Below are 18,603 nucleotides of genomic sequence, written 5' to 3'. Positions count from 1 at the left end.
GCAAGATCTCCGGATCTGTCCCCCATTGAGCATGTTTGGGACTGGATGAAGCGTCGTCTCACGCGGTCTGCACGTCCAGCACGAACGCTGGTCCAACTGAGGCGCCAGGTGGAAATGGCATGGCAAGCCGTTCCACAGGACTACATCCAGCATCTCTACGATCGTCTCCATGGGAGAATAGCAGCCTGCATTGCTGCGAAAGGTGGATATACACTGTACTAGTGCCGACATTGTGCATGCTCTGTTGCCTGTGTCTATGTGCCTGTGGTTCTGTCAGTGTGATCATGTGATGTATCTGACCCCAGGAATGTGTCAATAAAGTTTCCCCTTCCTGGGACAATGAATTCACTGTGTTCTTATTTCAATTTCCAGGCGTGTACATTGCGTGTAAGGACCACGAAGATAAGATACGAGAAATTAGGACTCATACGGAGGCGTACATATAGTAGTTTTTCCCTCATTCTGTTTGCGAGTGGAACAGCAAAGGAAATGACAAGCAGTGGTAGAAAGTACCCTCCGCAACGTATCGTACGGTGGCTTGCGGAACGTCGATGTAGATGTACAAACAAAGATGAATGTAATTTTTAAGGGTGACGACGCGCAATGACACATGGCACAATTGTTTGCGATTGCTTAGGAGAACATTCCGCCGCGCCGGATTAGCCGAGCGGTCTAAGCGCTGCAGTCATGGACTGTGCGGCTCGTCCCGACGGAGGTTCGAGCCCTCCCTCGGGCATGGGTGTTTGTGTTTGTCCTTAGGATAATTTAGGTTAAGTAGTGTGTAAGCTTAGAGACTGATGACCTTAGCAGTTAAGTCCCATAAGATTTCACACACATTTTTTGAGAACATTCCAGACAATTCGAGTGATTTGGCCACACAGGTCGTCCGACATGAATCCCATTGAACATTTATGGGACGTAATCGAGATATCAGTTCGAGCCCAAGATCCTGCACCGGCAACACTTTCGCAATTGTGGACGGCTGCAGAGGCAGCGTCGCTCAACATTTCTGCAGGGGACTTCAGACGACGTATTGAGTCCGTGCCACGTCGAGTTGTTGCACTACACCGGACAAGAGGAGGACCGACACGATATTTGGAGGTATCCTATGACTTTTGTCACCTCAGTGTAGAAGTGCCATGTCATCGTCCTTTCAGAGTCTTGGTGTTATGTATAATTAATTTAATTTGTGGTAAGGTCTTATTGGACCAAACTGCTGAGGTCATCGGTCCCTAAGCCTACACACTACCTAATCTAACTTAAACTAACTTACGCTATGGACAATACACCCACCCACGCTCGAACATCCGACGGGGGGAGCCGCACGGACTGTGAAAAGGCGCCGTAGGCCGCGCGGCTTTTATGTATAGCATCACAATGGACTTATCCGTGTGTGGAGGCTCCGAGTAAAATGAACATTGTCAGATTGCTTTTCTCATCGTCATGAAGGCCCAGCGCCTGGCATGATGGTATGGGTGCCAAGTGATACGCAGTGTTATACTAGTGTGCTAAGGAGAGAACTTGGACAGATAACTATCTTATCTCGTGGTGATGAGATAAGACATACTGGAAGCCTATTATCAACCCCTTCACCCCGGCTGAGGCTGACACATGCCCAGGTCATGTCTCGGGCACTTGTGCGGAAAAAATTCGTGGGAAAATGAAGTTGGCAGGTGTCCTGGTCAAGCCCATGGCTCTGCGGCGGAAAACCCATCCCATCCTCACACTTTCTCTTTAGTTCAGTTGCATGAGCCTCATCATTTGTGCAATGTGCACCACAGCGAGAGGAAGAATCATAAGCAGCATAGTTATACTACTTAATTTATTGGCTTGCTGCATAAGTCCGTAGCGTTTCTCCATAAATTTAATTAAACAAAACAGATACACATAACAGAGACTTTACTCATCAGTAACGTATTCTCCTTCACAATTTACAACAGTCTGTCAAAGCTGGGGTAACTTTTCGATTCCGCGACTGTAGAAATCACGTGTATTTTAAGGCGGAGAACTCTGTACCACACAAGCGGCTCATAGTGAAATTGCGTGCTTATGGAATATCGTCTCAGTTATGTGACTGGATCTGTGATTTCCTGTCAGAGAGGTCACAGTTCATTGTAATAGACGGAAAGTCATCGAGTAAAACAGAAGTGATTTCTGGCGTTCACCAAGGTAGTGTTACAGGCCCTTTGCTGTTCCTTATCTATACAGGGTGTTACAAAAAGGTACGGCCAAACTTTCAGGAAACATTCCTCACACACAAATAAAGAAAAGATGTTATGTGGACATGTGTCCGGAAACGCCTAATTTCCATGTTAGAGCTCATTTTAGTTTCGTCAGTATGTACTGTACTTCCTCGATTCACCGCCAGTTGGCCCAATTGAATGAAGGTAATGTTGACTTCGGTGCTTGTGCTAACATGCGTCTCATTGCATCAAGCACATCAGTACGTAGCATCAACAGGTTAGTGTTCATCACGAACGTGGTTTTGCAGTCAGTGCAATGTTTACAAATGCGGAGTTGGCAGATGCCCATTTGATGTATGGATTAGCACGGGGCAATAGCTGTGGCACGGTACGTTTGTATCGAGACAGATTTCCAGAACGAAGGTGTCCCGACAGGAAGACGTTCGAAGCAATTGATCGGCGTCTTAGGGAGCACGGAAAATTCCAGCCTATGACTCGGACTGGGGAAGACCTATAACGACGAGGACACCTGCAATGGACGAGGCAATTCTTCGTGCAGTTGACGATAACCCTAATGCCAGCGTCAGAGAAGTTGCTGCTGTACAAGGTAACGTTGACCACGTCACTATATGGAGAGTGCTACGGGAGAACCTGTTGTTTCCGTACCATGTACAGCGTGTGCAGGCACTATCAGCAGCTGATTGGCCTCCACGGGTACACTTCTGCGGATGGTTCATCCAACACTGTGTCAATCCTCATTTCAGTGCAAATGTTCTCTTTACGGATGAGGCTTCATTACAACGTGATCAAATTGTAAGTTTTCACTATCAACATGTGTGGGTTGATGAGAATCCGCACGCAATTGTGCGATCACGTCATCAACACAGATTTTCTGTGAACGTTTGGGCAGGCATTGTTGGTGATGTCTTGATTGGGCCCCATGTTCTCCCACCTACGCTAAATGGAGCACGTTATCATGATTTCATACGGGATACTCTACTTGTGCTGCTAGAACATGTGCCTTTGCAAGTACGACACAACATGTGGTTCATGCACGATGGAGCTCCTGCACATTTCAGTCGAAGTGTTCGTACGCTTCTCAACAACAGATTCGGTGACCGATGGATTGGTAGAGGCGGACCAATTCCATGGTCTCCACGTTCTCCTGACCACAACCCTCTGGACTTTTATTTATGGGGGCATTTGAAAGGTCTTGTCTACGCAACCCCGGTGCCAAATGTCGAGACTCTTCGTGCTCGTGTTGTGGACGGCTGTGATACAATACGCCATTCTCCAGGGCTGCATCAGCGCATCAGGGATTCCATGCGACGGAGGGTGGATGCATGTATCCTCACTAACGGAGGACATTTTGAACATTTCCTGCAACAAAGTGTTTGAAGTCACGCTGGTACGTTCTGTTGCTGTGTGTTTCAAAAAAAAAAAAAAAAATGGTTCAAATGGCTCTGAGCACTATGGGACTCAACTGCTGAGGTCATTAGTCCCCTAGAACTTAGAACTAGTTAAACCTAACTAACCTAAGGACATCACAAACATCCATGCCCGAGGCAGGATTCGAACCTGCGACCGTAGCGGTCTTGCGGTTCCAGACTGCAGCGCCTTTAACCGCACGGCCACTTCGGTCGGCGCTGTGTGTTTCCATTCCATGATTAATGTGATTTGAAGAGAAGTAATAAAATGAGCTCTAACATGGAAAGTAAGTGTTTCCGGACACATGTCCACATAACATATTTTCTTTCTTTGTGTGTGAGGAATGTTTCCTGAAAGTTTGGCCGTACCTTTTTGTAACATCCTGTATAAACGATTTGGGAGACAATCTGAGCAGCTGCCTACAATGTCGTTTATCGACTAATAAAATCATCAGAAGATGAAAACAAACTGCAAAACGATTTAGAAGAAATATCGAAATGGTGCGAAAAGTGCAGTTGACCTTAAATAACGAAAAGTGTGAGGTCATCCACATGAGTGCTAAAAAGTACACGTTAAACTTCGGTTACACGATAAATCAGTCTAATCTAAAAGCCGTAAATCCAACTATATACCTAGGAATTACAATAACGAACCATTTAAATTGGAACACATAGACAATGTTGTGGGGAAGGCTAACCAAAGACTGCGTTTCATTGGCAGGACACTTAGAAAATGTAACAGACGTACTAAGGAGACTGCCTGCACTACGCTTGTCAGTCCTTTTAGAATACTGTTGCGCGGTGTGGGATCCTTACCAGATAGGGCTGACGGAGTACATCGAAAAAGTTCAAAGAAAGGCAGCACGTTTTGTATCATCACGAAATGTGGGAGAGAGTGTCACAGAAATGATACGGGATTTGGGGTGGAAATCATTAAAAGAAAGGCGTTTTTCGTTGTGACAGAATCTTCTCACGTAATTCCAATCAACAACATTCTCCTCCGAATGCGGAAATATTTTGTTGACACCAACTTACATAGGGAGGAACGATCACAAAGATAAAATAAGGGAAATCAGAGCTCGTACGAAAAGATATAGGTGTTCATTCTTCCCGCGCGCTATACTAGATAGGAATAATATAGAATTGTGAAGGTGGTTCGATGAACCCTCTGCCAGGCACTTAAATGTGATTTGCAGAGTATTCATGTAGATGTAGATGTAGAGCCGTGTTCGGAGCGCATTTTCGTCTGAAAAGCAAGTTCCTTAAAGATTCTTTCATAGAGAGCGGAAAAGGTGAAAATTGGAGGTCGCAAGTTCAGGTGAATAAGGTGGGTGCGGAAAGACTTCCCAGCCCAATTCCTGTATAGTGTTTGTTAGTCTAGCAGACTGTGGGGCGGCCGTAATCGTGGAGTAGCATCACTCACGTAGTCTTCCTGGTCGTTATTCTCGGAATGGGTCTGCAAAACGTCTCAGTTGTTGATAATGAACGTCAGCAGTGACGGTTTCACCTCGGGGGAGCAATTCGTAGTACACAACACCGTCCCTGTTCCGCCAGATGCATAACATTGTCTTTTGTGAACTCTCGCAGATCTTTGTATGGGAACCTGCTGCTTTATTTGGGCTAACCATTCTTTTCTTTTCCTTATATTAGCATTAAGACACCATTTCTCGTCACACCAGTAACGATTCAGGATGGCAAGGGTCGATGTTGATCACGAGTCAATTCATGATGAAAATGGTTCAAATGGCTCTGAGCACTATGGGACTTAACTTCTGAGGTCATCAGTAACCTAAGGACATCACACACAACCATGCCCGAGGCAGGATTCGAACCTGCGACCGTAGCGGTCGCGCGGTTCCAGACTGTAGCGCCTAGAACCGCTCGGCCACTCCGGGCGGCTAATTCATGATAAGAAAGCAGAGATGCACATATGGCCACCCGCTGATTTTTGTGATTTTGGATGAGAGCACACATTTTTGGACCTTCCCCATTACATGCAAATGTCGCACGATGGTGGAATGATCACAGTTCATCACATTTTCCAGTTCTCGAGTACATTTACGTGGATCATTGTGGATTAATGAGTTTAAACGATCTTCGTTTCTTCCTGAACGTGTAGAGTCACTGTTAAACGATCCTCCTTAAAACGAGAAAGCCATTTTCTTGTCGTGCTCTGTCCAATGGTATTATCCCCAGACACGAAGCACATGTTTTTGGCTGCGTACGCTGCTGTCGCCCCTCTATTGAACTCAGATACAAGAATGTCGGAAATATTCCGATTTCTGCTCCTGACATTCACCGTGCGAGGTGGCGCAGTGGTTAGCACGCTGGACTCGCATTCGGGAGGACGACGGTTCAAACCCGCGTCCGGCCACCCTGAGTTAGGTTTTCCGTGATTTCCCTCGATAGGTTCAGGCAAATGGCGGGATGGTTCCTTTGAAAGGGCACGGCGGATTTTCTTTCCCATCCGTACGAGATCCGAGCTTCTGCTCTGTCTCTAATAGCCTCGTTGCCGACAGGACGTTAAACACTAATCTCCTCCTCCTCTGTCCTCCTCTTGGGCATTCAATTTTCTAGCGTCCACAGCTCCACTCAGTACCTCCAAATGACAAAATAACAGTATGTAAACTCACATAACAACGGTGAACTACAAATAAAAAAATGACAACTGATAAATAAATCCATAGCAACCGGAATACAGACATGCGAAACAAAAATGCAACGAACTCATGCACCAACCTAGTATGAGGTTAAGGCACATAGACATTACGGTGTGCGACCGAATTTCTATAATTTAATGTCATCATGGCATATTCTGCAAAACGGTGGTATAATTTATGGCGTACTATAAAATAATGACGTCATCTCATGGAGCAGATGGGCCGCCTGCAGGGCAAACAGTCCCTCATCAGCTCCGATTTCCTTAGTGTCCTACAATCGTTGCAGCGCATGTACCCAACAGAGAAAATGGTCCAGTTCACACATGACCAACTGTACTTCCTACAGCGGCAGGGAAAAAAAAAAAAAAAAAAAAAAAGAGATGGGGCGCATCCACGCCCGCACCAACGTGGTGACCAAATCAAAAGTTCTACTGTCACCTCCGTCAACATGTTAGTTATCTAGTAAGTGGGTCACAGGATGCTGGGCTGTGATGTTATCCGTGCGTCTGGGTAAGACTACGTATTAACACGATCCATCAGGTGATAGATAGTGGACGAAACGCGAGTGAGGGTAGCGATTTGAAGAGCAGAGGGAAAAAAGTGCCAAGGCTCGTGCCGTGGGAAAAAAAAAACCCTCTGCGACAGTGGGATGGGTAGTAAGAGCAGTAGTGGCTTACTAGCTGCGATAGTTCATGCAAGATTGGATTTGTTAGTATGGGTATCATGCATCATTACCGTGGCAAGCGAGGCTATGTATCCCAGTTGCTGCAGCCGCTACATTCCTGGAACAATCTAGATCGTTATACAGTAGTGGGAGATCGGCCATAGATCATCTCACTGTGTGGGGGATGTGTGGAGCTTGTCTGCATGCAGTGTACGGTACAGCTACCCTGCGTGGTGGTAGTTATTCGGCAGTGTATTCCAGCTGGATATCCAGTAATGGCGTCTGATTAACAGGGGCTCACCTGTACCGTTGTGTTTGGGGAAGGTGGTGTCATTCTGCTGGGTACCAGAGCACATGGAAATTTGTGAAAATGAAATGCAGGCAAAGTCGCCAAGGAAGCCTGCAGGGAGCGTAACGGTACGCAGTGTGTCATCCCATTGCAGGCTATCATCTCGTTGTTGAGTCGCAGATAACAGAGTTAGGGCAGGAGTGGCTGGTAGTGACAGACGATAAACTGCGCTTGGTGAAGCAAACTGTCCGGCCGTGGTGGTCCTATTGCCGGTCACTTCGGCGGGATGAAGTGGCTCTGACCCGCCTCCAAATTGGACACTGTCGTCTAACGCATGGCTTCCTGCTCGGGTGGGAGAACCCTCCAGTCTGTGATACTTGTGGCGTGCAAATTACTGTACGTTACATTTTAACTGAGCGCATTTTATTTTGTAATAAGTGGGCAGAAGCAAATTTAGCTACGGATCTGTCCTCTATTCTAGCTGATGACGGGACAAGTGTGATCAAGCTTTGAAAATCTGTGACTTGTGTAAACTCTAGCGTAAGCTTTTAAGCTACAGATTTTAGTGTCTTGCAGAGCGGCTGGCTCATCCCTTCCATTCCAGTGACCAGCCATCCGAAGGCATCTGCTATCTTCTTTTACTTATTTCCTTTCGCTTTTTCCCTTATCATTGTGTATTACATCTGACGTTATGATACGCATTGTTTTGTGTTTGTTTGTGTGTGAGTGAGTGTGTGTGTTTGTGTGTGTGTTTGTGTGTGTGTGTAAGAGAGAGAGAGAGAGAGAGAGAGAGAGAGAGAGAGAGAGAGAGTTTGCAAGTTTTTAGGACGTTCCTTATGTCTTTATTTGCAGCCCCGTTTTTATAATTTTGGATCCTTTATTGACACCCATCTCATCGCATTTTTGTACTGGCGCTACAGATCTTCCTACCGTGCGCCTTCATCATCTCATCACCATCTAAGAACGCTGTAAGCATTGCACAGCGCTGATTGTTTAATTCGGAATACAGGTGTATTCGTTAAAATATCACGTTGTGCTCGTTGTTTGGCATACGATATTAGTGTTATTTTGTTTAAATATCACAATGTGCTAATTGTTACAAAGATTTAAAAATCATATGGTTACGTGTACCTCATAATGAAAGTGCGGGTATTCGGGAAAAAATCTGAATCCTAGCGCCGAAAAATTAGGTCTGCAAGGAAATTATATTTTTCAACCAGATAACGACCCAAAGAATACGGCTCTAAATCAAGGCTGTGGCTCCTGTACAATACCCCAAAACAATTAAACACCCCTCCTCAGAGCCCAGACATGAATCCTATTGAACAGTACTGGAAGACAGCATCAGGAGAAGACACATTTCTGACACGAGAGACCTAAAAGAAGCACTTTCAGACGAGTGCCCAGACGACTAGAAGAAGTAATAGCAGCAAAGAGAAACCCCACTAAATATTAATTTTTGATTGTAAATAAAAAAAAATGTGAGTGGACGAAAACTTTTTGAAGTAGCCCTTGAACAAATCCTCCATTTTGTCAAATTTTTTTATCGCTATGGATGTTATTTATTTCCTTGTCCATCAATAAAAATGACTTAACCAAGGTTCGTTGCATATGACTGGAAGTTCACATTTTATGTTCCCTTTCTTTCACGTGACATATAGTTAAAAAAATTACTGCTGGACGAATACTTTTTGGACTCACTGTAAGTGTTCAGTAAAATTATAAATCTTCCTTCCTTCTGAGCCGGCCGGGGTGACCGAGCGGTTCTAGGCGCTACAGTCTGGAACCGCGCGACCGCTACGGTCGCAGGTTCGAATCCTGCCGTGGGCATGGATGTGTGTGATGTCCTTAGGTTAATTAGGTTTAAGTAGTTCTAAGTTCTATGGGACTGATGACCTTAGAAGTTAAGTCGCATAGTGCTAAGAGCCATTTGGACCTTCCTTCTGACACTTACATCCTAAGTGGATACTAGGCATTGGTAGCATCTTTTGATATCAGTACATGAATAATTATGTTCCCTTCACCATATCTACATCTACATCTATACTCCACAAACTACCGTGAAGTGTATGGTAGAGGGTACGTCCCATTGTACCAGTTATTAGGGTTTCTTATGTGCCATTCACGTATGGAGCGCGGGAAGAATGATTGTTTGAATGCCTCTGTGCGTACAGTAATTATTCTAATTCTAGCCTTACGACGTGTGAGCGATACGTAGGAGGTTGTAGTATATCCCTAGAGTAATCATTTAAAGCCGATTTTTGAAACTTTGTTAGTACACTTTCTCAGGATACTTACGTAAAGGACCCAATGGAACTCTGACCGAAAAGAAATACAAATTAAACGAAAAGATAATTGTTCAACTCAGTTGGATAACGGTGAAACATGGGTACTAACATGCGAAGTTAGCAGCATAAATGAGTTAATAGTGTACTGTCTCCACGTCTCGACCCATCACCGTCCGTCACAAAGAAATTCGATGCTAAAGATTCTGGTACACTTTCAAACAAGGAGTACCTCGCCGAATAGTGTCCCGAAGGACTGGGTAGTGAAACCATCAAACTGAAAGAATGATGCAGTCAAACTCAAGAATATCTGTGAAAGAGGTGGAGACTGAGACCGAGGATGAGAAGTCAAAGATCTCTTACTTATTTTCTGTTGACCAAGTATCTGGAAAGATCGAAAACACAGCCTGGTTGTAGTGCAGGAAGCGAGTAGGCCTCCACATAATAGCAAAAGCCGCAGCACTTAAAGAGAACGGCTTGGTCGGTAGTCGAAATATTGCACACAAAACGGAAAAAAATCAACTCGGCAGAACACCCGGAAGCTCACAATTAAGCAATCATTCCGAGGGAACCTGAGAAATGTCAGCACAAATGAAGTTTCCACGTGTAGGAAAGGGCTTCTCCAGAACCTACCGTACTATCGTATCAAAAAGGAGTTATATCTCTTATTTCCGAGGCAAATATTTATAAATATCACAAAGAATTGGGCAGAAATGCAATGGGACTGGATGAAAATCGCATTCCAAAATCAGTTGTGCAACCCCTAGTAAGACGCAGTGTGGGACATTCTAGAAATGGGTGTTCTGTTAAACCGGGACAAGCCATAATTACGTAGGCTTCCACAGCCAGCGTCAATTTCATTAAAATCCTTCTGTAAGTACAGGCGCATAAACTTATATGAGTAAAACGGGTAAACGATAAAATACTCAAATTCTACCAGTGTAACATGAGCGAACGTTGGATATGAATTTTGTAGTTTACGTATTTTAAGATGACGCAGGATCTTAATGGAAGTATCTCGGCAAGCGCGACCTCCTCCATGCCAGTCAACATGGATCCCGAAAACAGCGGTCATGCAAAACCGAACTTGGACTTTTCTCACATGAAATCCGTGGATCAAGGCAGTCAGGTGGAGGCTTTTTTGATTCCCAAAAACATTTGACTCTGTACGCACCAACGGTTTGGTTCTTGACACAAGTATAGTTATATGTGGCATCAAACAAAACGTGAGACTGGGTTGAGGATTTCTTGGTTGGGAGCACGCAGCCTTCCATTTGGAATGGAATGTCACCGACAGAAGTGGAAGCAGCTTCAGACGTGCCACAGGTAAGTGTGTTGGGACCATTGACGTTAAAATTGTGCGTCAGTGACGTGACAGACAATATCAATTGCAAATTCAGAATATTTACGGATGATGCTATCTGTGATGAAGTACTGTCGGAAATAAGCCGCGCCAACATCCGGTCGGATCTTGATGAGATTTCAAAGTGAAGTAAAGATTGGCAAATTGTTTTTCATGTAAAAAATGATTGTGCACTTCACAAGTTCTGGAAAATACTAGCTAATGATTCCGACGTGAGTGAGCCAGTATTGGAACCCGTCGACTCATGAATGTACCTAGTTTGTAAATTTGTGGAGATATGAACACTGGATGATCTCATGGGCTCAGTCGTATGTCAGATAAGTGGCAGACTTTGGATTTGGAGAAAGAACTTCTTTTTTCGTATTCTGCTGCTGCCAAAGGATAAGGCTGATATTATTCTCGAATAATCGTGGACAACTTTCTGATAAACCCAGAAATGCGCAGCTAAATCTTAATTTTCACAACATAAACAAAATTTTACTCTTGTATCAACAAAATAGGTTTATACCGGTTAAATCATTGTACAAATTGTCGTAGAATACGAGCTGCAGTCATTAAAAAGGATGTGGACATACATTTCTGGCTCACTAACGAGTAAAAAAAGTGCTCATGGATGATTATTAACATAGAAATATGCAAGATGCGGAGTATGCAAATACATAATTAAAAATAACTGTCAAACAGGCTATTAATTTTTTACCCCCATCCAACTGTGCAGCTCTCGATCTTTACATAGCAGTTCGTGATTTATTTTGGTGTTTGGCTATCACATTCTTCACATGGCTGAAGTTGAAGTAGTTTACTATAATAGTTCGTCCGAATAATTTTCGTTTTACAATGCTGCAGAACTGTTTCAAGTTAAAACTAAGCATAAAAGTTATTCTACATCAGCGACGATTCTCGGCATTCATATGGCATGTTATGTCGTGTTACTGTGCTTCTGTCACACGAAACAACGGTTTGTTGTCGGTGAACTTATTAGAAAAGTTAGGAAGAAGCATTCACTGAATTTTAAATGTAACACCGAACAGATAAAGTACTACATTCTACCATAATACTTCTCCTCGCTTACTGCGTATATGTTTATTTGCAGACCCCTAGTAGGTTATCTCTGAACATCCCACATTTTTCGTCCCAGTTCCTTCGACTGAAAACAGTTCTTTTATGTATAGTTCAATTACGTTCTGTTTTACATGCGGCAGACATAGCGAGTACATCAAAACAAATAGTGAAAGTAAATAAACAATGTCTTTCGTCATGCTACATCTCCTATCAAATGCCACATTTCAACATAGCGTTACGTAACAGACTTAATGTTAAGAAAAATGTCGAACTTCAAGCTCAAAATCTGATATACTGTCAGCTACAGTGATAAATTGAATCATTCATTACAAATGAAGAGATGACGACAATGAGTTGTTAGCGAATTTGCAGTAAATCAACACAAAAGAAGTTGAAATACAATTCTCTCCGTAAGTCAGCAGTTTTCTTATTTTGCATGCATTGCAATCCGCTAGTCGTTTACTCTTCGCGGAAAAATAGCAACACCTGATTCTATTTGAAAATTATGGATATAAACAGGATTTCGCATCACTATTTTAATGACTGTGACAAATCTCTAACAACATACGATATTAAGTGAGATCCTATCAAATACTGTTATCAAAAAATAATTTCGATTCTGGGCAACATCTCCCCATGTCATCAACAAAAAAAACGCCAATTGCCCACAACGTCATAGTTTTGCTGTGGAATATCTCAGTCGCTGAAAAAACATAAACAATAACCTTAAATGGCAGACACACGAGACGTAGTAATATCTTTCTACTATGTTCTGAATTAATGAGGAAGCACCAGCACTACGAACTTTCAATTAAAATTCGTAGAACGTTGCAGCAAATTACACTTTGTATGATGTTTGTAATTATGCGTGTTATCATTGCAGATCTCAACGATAGTCATTAGTTTACCAGACCAGTTCTCACTTACATTACTGACAGTCTTTTTTCTCATTGTCAATAATGATTAAGATACAACGCGGTTTCATTTATTTTGCCTATTTCAAGCTGTAATTTTACGTCAACGCGTGTCTATTCAAAACCAAAATGGCATCAATTAAATTAATAGTTAGTAACATAGGACTACTGAAAAAGAATCGCAACCATGTAAAATAAAAGATAATAACAATATTTTGTGAAAGAAGTTTTTGATTCATTTTCATTTATTAAAATAGATCGCATTTATCTTTCAGTTTCATAACTGGTTTTTAGGCGATTTTTCAATTAGACTACAGCGTGTGTACATATCTTACATCCAGAGATATTTGTGTACACACAATTCTCAGAATTGTCAGTTGCAACCGGAACAGGTGTTTCATTGTACACAGACAACACATATATGCGACTATTGTTCAGAAATTACTACCCTTCTTATTTTGTTTGTGCTTTATTGTACCTACAGCTTTATTAAGTTTTTCAAACGCTGGTTCTGCAGTGACGCAATACACTGAAACTATTATTGCACAGGTGGCACATTTTAATATTATGCCACTAAAAATTCGTAACCTCTGCATTTAACAAGCGATGTGCGGGTACCTAAATGTAGGTTGTGTTTCTGGACGTGTAAGTGGACTTGTTCATCCCGGATGCCAGGAAATAAGGTGAAAGCGTGGATTCCGAGCCCAATTTGACCGGAAGCCCATTTAACTACCTTCACTAACCTCTTTCAGCTGGTTAAAGCTATCTTCCGCGGAGACCCATGGACGGCATGAAGCTCGTGTCGTGTGAAACCCGTCGGATGCGATGATCCGCTACGTCGACCTGACGACGAGCATGCAAACTCGTACACACGCAGTGAACTAGGTCGCCAGGCGTAAAGCTAGCCCGTGGTGCGGTGGCGGTGGCGAAGTGGCCAAGGGGAGGGGGCTGTTGTCATGGCAGCCAGTTATTGATCTGCGTCTGGCGTGCAGCCGTCCACAATCGCCGCTTCGGGCGTTATCTTGACGTTGTCTGTCGTGTGACGTCCTCGCTGACCACACGGCGTTTACTGGATTATGCGTGCAACAAACGTGAGACTTATGAGCCCTTTTCAGATAGTAAACTGGGGTCCACAAATCACAGAGAAACAATGACGAAAATAGCGATAAAACGGAACTTTATGTGTCAAGTGTAATGAAACTTAGCCGAAGCGTAACACACATTATCAGCGATAAACAAATCACAGAATCATTGTGACAAATAAAGAAATAATGTTAGAAATCATTTAGTGTTTGAAATGTACAAAAAGAATGTGATGATTCTGTATAGCATAAGTAGTCATTTATTTATTTATTGTGTCAAAAGCAAATAGCCTGCACGACTTATGTGCCCAAGTTAACTAAAGACGGATTAGAAACATAACAAAAAACTTGAAAAACTGCAGAACATTGCTTGGCAACATCAAGTGCACTGATCGCAGTTTTTGGGAAATCCTCCTGTATGGCGAACAAAATTGGACGTAGTCGCCGCTGCGAGATCTGTGTGGTGAACAAAATTAGACGTAGTCGCCGCTGCGAGTAGTCTGACGCTGCTGACTCTCACATTCATAAAATATAGACGGCACCCTAACGCCCTATTCCTGAAGATTATTTTTTCCAACTGTGACACCAGTATGGTCGGTTGAATGACCCAAAGATGATCATTCTTCTACGTGGCTGTGAGCAAGTCCTTCAGGTATCATCTATCTATCGAGGTGCTGAGTCCCAGCATGCCACGTTTGTTGTCTCGTTTAACCCTCCTACCAGGATTTATTTGTTTTATTGAGCATCAGTAGAATCATAAGGACCCCAACTAATTTTCACGGGATATTTTGCCAGTATTTTAAGGAACTAACGTAAAAACATAAATTACTAACGTTCAACAAACAGTCATCATTCTATTTTCATAAATGTTACTTTCCAGAAACAAAAAGAAATTTTGATTGATGTCATGTTGATCCCAGTGGTACTCAGTATGAATAAATTTTAATATTATGTTCATACAAAACCGAACAAAGCATTATTGGATACATTTGATGCAGAAGCAGAAAATAATATATTTTGAACATAATAGGTTTGAAAACAAGGAAGATATATATTTGCAATGCGCTTACTCGTATGGAGTCATATGATCCCAGTGATACTAGAAAGGGTAGAGCAACAGCTGAGGCAAGCTAACCTAATAATGGGTACTAAACTTAATGGGAAATAATATTTTCATTGTTGCAGGTGTTCCCTGTAATAGCTGTTCAATGTAACAGTCATCATTCTACTTTCATAAATGTTGCATTCAAGAAACAAACAATTTTAACTGCAGGGGGGGGGGGGGCTTATTGTCCCCACTGGTACTCAGAGGAAAAACCATGAATAAATTTTAATGTATTGTAAATATAAAAAATGAGAAAAGCACCATTGGATGCAACTGACTCAGAGGGAGAAAGTCACATATTTTGAAAACGATAGTTCTGAAAACAAGGGAGATTTATATTTTCACTGTGATTATAAGGTCATACTGACCCTATTGGTACTAGGAGGATTAATATAGTGGCGCTACGAGCGGCTAAGTACTATTTTTTTCTCGAGGGTGAGGGAGGGGGACGATTTACTCTCCTGTACCAGGCATTTCATTTAACAGTAACACTTACAACCAACATCATTAGGTACTTGTTCGATGTATTCCAACTCTGTCTCTCCCATCAATTTGAACCCTCCTTAGGTCCCTCAAGTATCATGAAAATTATCATCCAGTCCCTTCTTCTTGTCTGATGACTGGGGTTGTGTCATGTCCTTAGGTTAGTTAGGTTTAAGTAGTTCTAAGTTCTAGGGGACTGATGACCATAGATGTTAAGTCCCATAGTGCTCAGAGCCATTTGAACCATTTGAACCTTCTTCTTGACAGTATTTTTCTCTCCGATTCTGAGGGGATCATGCTCGTTTCTTATCATTCCAGCAATTTTAAACATCCTTGTGTGGCACCACGTATCAAACGCTTCGAGTCTCTTCTTTTCCGGTTTTCCGTGCCCGCATCTCGTGGTCGTGCGGTAGCGTTCTCGCTTCCCACGCCCGGGTTCCCGGGTTCGATTCCCGGCGGGGTCAGGGATTTTCTCTGCCTCGTGATGGCTGGGTGTTGTGTGCTGTCCTTAGGTTAGTTAGGTTTAAGTAGTTCTAAGTTCTAGGGGACTTATGACCACAGCAGTTGAGTCCCATAGTGCTCAGAGCCATTTGAACCGGTTTTCCGATACTCCATGATGCACTTCCATACAGTGCTGTGCTCCAGTCGTAAAGTCTCAGAAATTTCTTCCTCAAATTAAGGTCGATGTTTGATTCTAGCAGGCACCTTTCAACCAGGAATGCCCTCTTTGCCTGAGTTAGTCTGCTTTTTATGTCCTCCTTTCTCAGTCTGTCGTGGGTTAGTTTGCTTCCAACGTAGCCGAATTTCTTCACTTCGTCTATTTCGTGGTCCCCAATCCCGCAGGTCGTTGGAGCTCAATTTGCAGCGAAGCGTGACTCAGCACTGCAGCCAATTCTTCTCCAGGCCGAAGACTCGTCTGGAGACGACCCGGACAGCGATGGGATGGCAACCTGACTGTCGTTCGCCATACTGCTCGACACCCAAGGTTGATGGTCAGGGGTGCCATTTCTTTTAACAGCAGGACTCTTTTGGCTGTCAACCGAGGCAGCCTACCAACACAACGGTACGTCGACGATATTCTTCTCCCCCTTTTGTTGCCCTTCATGGCAAGCCATCCTGTGTTTACATTCCAGCAAGATAATGCCAGCCCACACAAGGCGAGAGTTTCTACTGTTTGTCTTCGTGTTTGCCTAACCCTACCTTTGACAGCAAGGTCGCCAAACCTCTCCCCTATTTAGAATGTTTGGAGCGTTATGGGCAGGGCCCTCCAACCAGCTCGTGATACTGAGGATCTAAAGCGCCAACCGGACGGAACTCAGCATGATAGCCCTCAGGAGCCCATCAAACATCTCTATCAATCAATAATAAGCCGACTAATTGCTTGCTATGGGCCAGAAGTGGACCAATGCGTTATTGACTTGATCAATTTGGGGAGCGGTTTTTCTTGAATAAATCGTCCAATGTTTCTGAAACCGTAATCATTTGTTTTTCTGTATGCATACATCACGTCTACCGATTTCCATCTCATTCAGATAATTCCTTCGTGGTGTATCTTTTTTTTGTCTTGTATGTATGTTGGTCTTCAGTCCTGAGACTGGTTTGATGCAGCTCTCCATGCTACTCTATCCTGTGCAAGCCTCTTCATCTCCCAGTACCTACTGCAACCTACATCCTTCTGAATCTGCTTAGTGTATTCATCTCTTGGTCTCCCTCTACGATTCTTACCCTCCACGCTGCCCTCCAATACTAAATTGGTGATACCTTCATGCCTCATAACATGTCCTACCAATCGGTCCCTTCTTCTTGTAAAGTTGTGCCACAAACTCCTCTTCTCCTCAATTCTATTCAATACTTCCTCATTAGTTATGTGATCTACCCATCTAATCTTCAACATTCTTCTGTAGCACCACATTTCGAAAGCTTCCATTCTCTTCTTGTCCAAACTATTTATCGTCCATGTTTCACTTCCATACATGGCTACACTCCATACAAATACTTTCAGAAATGACTTCCTGACACTTAAATCTATACTCGATGTTAACAAATTTCTCTTCTTCAGAAACGCTTTCCTTGCCATTGCCAGTCTACATTTTATATCCTGTCTACTTCGACCATCATCAGTTATTTTGCTCCCCAAATAGCAAAACTCCTTTACTACTTTAAGTGTCTCATTTCCTAATCTAATTCCCTCAGCATAACCCGACTTAATTCGACTACATTCCATTATCCTCGTTTTGCTTTTGTTGATGTTCATCTTATATCCTCCTTTCAAGACACTGTCCATTCCATTCAACTGCTCTTCCAAGGTCCTTTGCTGTCTCTGATAGAATTACAATGTCATCGGCGAACCTCAAAGTTTTTATTTCTTCTCCATGGATTTTAATACCTACTCCGAATTTTTCTTTTGTTTCCTTTACTGCTTGCTCAATATACAGATTGAACAACATCGGGGAGAGGCTACAACCCTGTCTTACTCCCTTCCCAACCACTGCTTCCCTTTCATGTCCCTCGACTGCCATCTGGTTTCTGTACAAATTGTAAATAGCCTTTCGCTCCCTGTTTTTTACCCATGCCACCTTTAGAATTTGAAAGAGAGTATTCCAGTCAACATTGTCAAAAGCTTTCTCTAAGTCTACAAATGCTAGAAACGTAGGTTTGCCTTTCCTTAATCTTTCTTCTAAGATAAGTCGTAAGGTCAGTATTGCCTCACGTGTTCCAGCGTTTCTACGGAATCCAAACTGATCTTCCCCGAGGTTGGCTTCTACTAGTTTTTCCATTCGTCTGTAAAGAATTCGTGTTAGTATTTTGCAGCTGTGACTTATTAAACTGATAGTTCGGTAATTTTCGCATCTGTCAACACCTGCTTTCTTTGGGATTGGAATTACTATATTCTTCTTGAAGTCTGAGGGTATTTCGCCTGTTTCATACATCTTGCTCACCAGATGGTAGAGTTTTGTCATGACTGGCTCTCCCAAGGCCGTCAGTAGTTCCAATGGAATGTTGTCTACTCCGGGGGCCTTGTTTCGACTCAGGTCTTTCAGTGCTCTGTCAAACTCTTCACGCAGTATTGTATCTCCCATTTCATC

The 18,603-nt window shown here is 43.0% G+C and overlaps 1 protein-coding gene across 1 annotated transcript in view; it reads right to left on the bottom strand.

Moving 5' to 3' along the window:
• Nucleotides 1-13,757, bottom strand: part of LOC126234751 (transmembrane protein 181) — a 236,396-nt gene extending 222,639 nt beyond the window's left edge. Inside the window, exon 1 of the mRNA XM_049943498.1 lies at nucleotides 13,591-13,757. The gene's annotated coding sequence lies outside the window, so the exon portion shown is untranslated. The remainder of the gene's footprint in view (nucleotides 1-13,590) is intronic.
• Nucleotides 13,758-18,603: the final 4,846 nt, after the last annotated feature.

This window comes from Schistocerca nitens, chromosome 2 (assembly GCF_023898315.1).
Source record: "Schistocerca nitens isolate TAMUIC-IGC-003100 chromosome 2, iqSchNite1.1, whole genome shotgun sequence".
Classification (NCBI taxonomy): Eukaryota; Metazoa; Arthropoda; class Insecta; order Orthoptera; family Acrididae; genus Schistocerca; species Schistocerca nitens.
The sequence above is the reverse complement of the archived record's forward strand: the minus strand, read 5'-3'. Positions and strand labels throughout refer to the sequence as shown.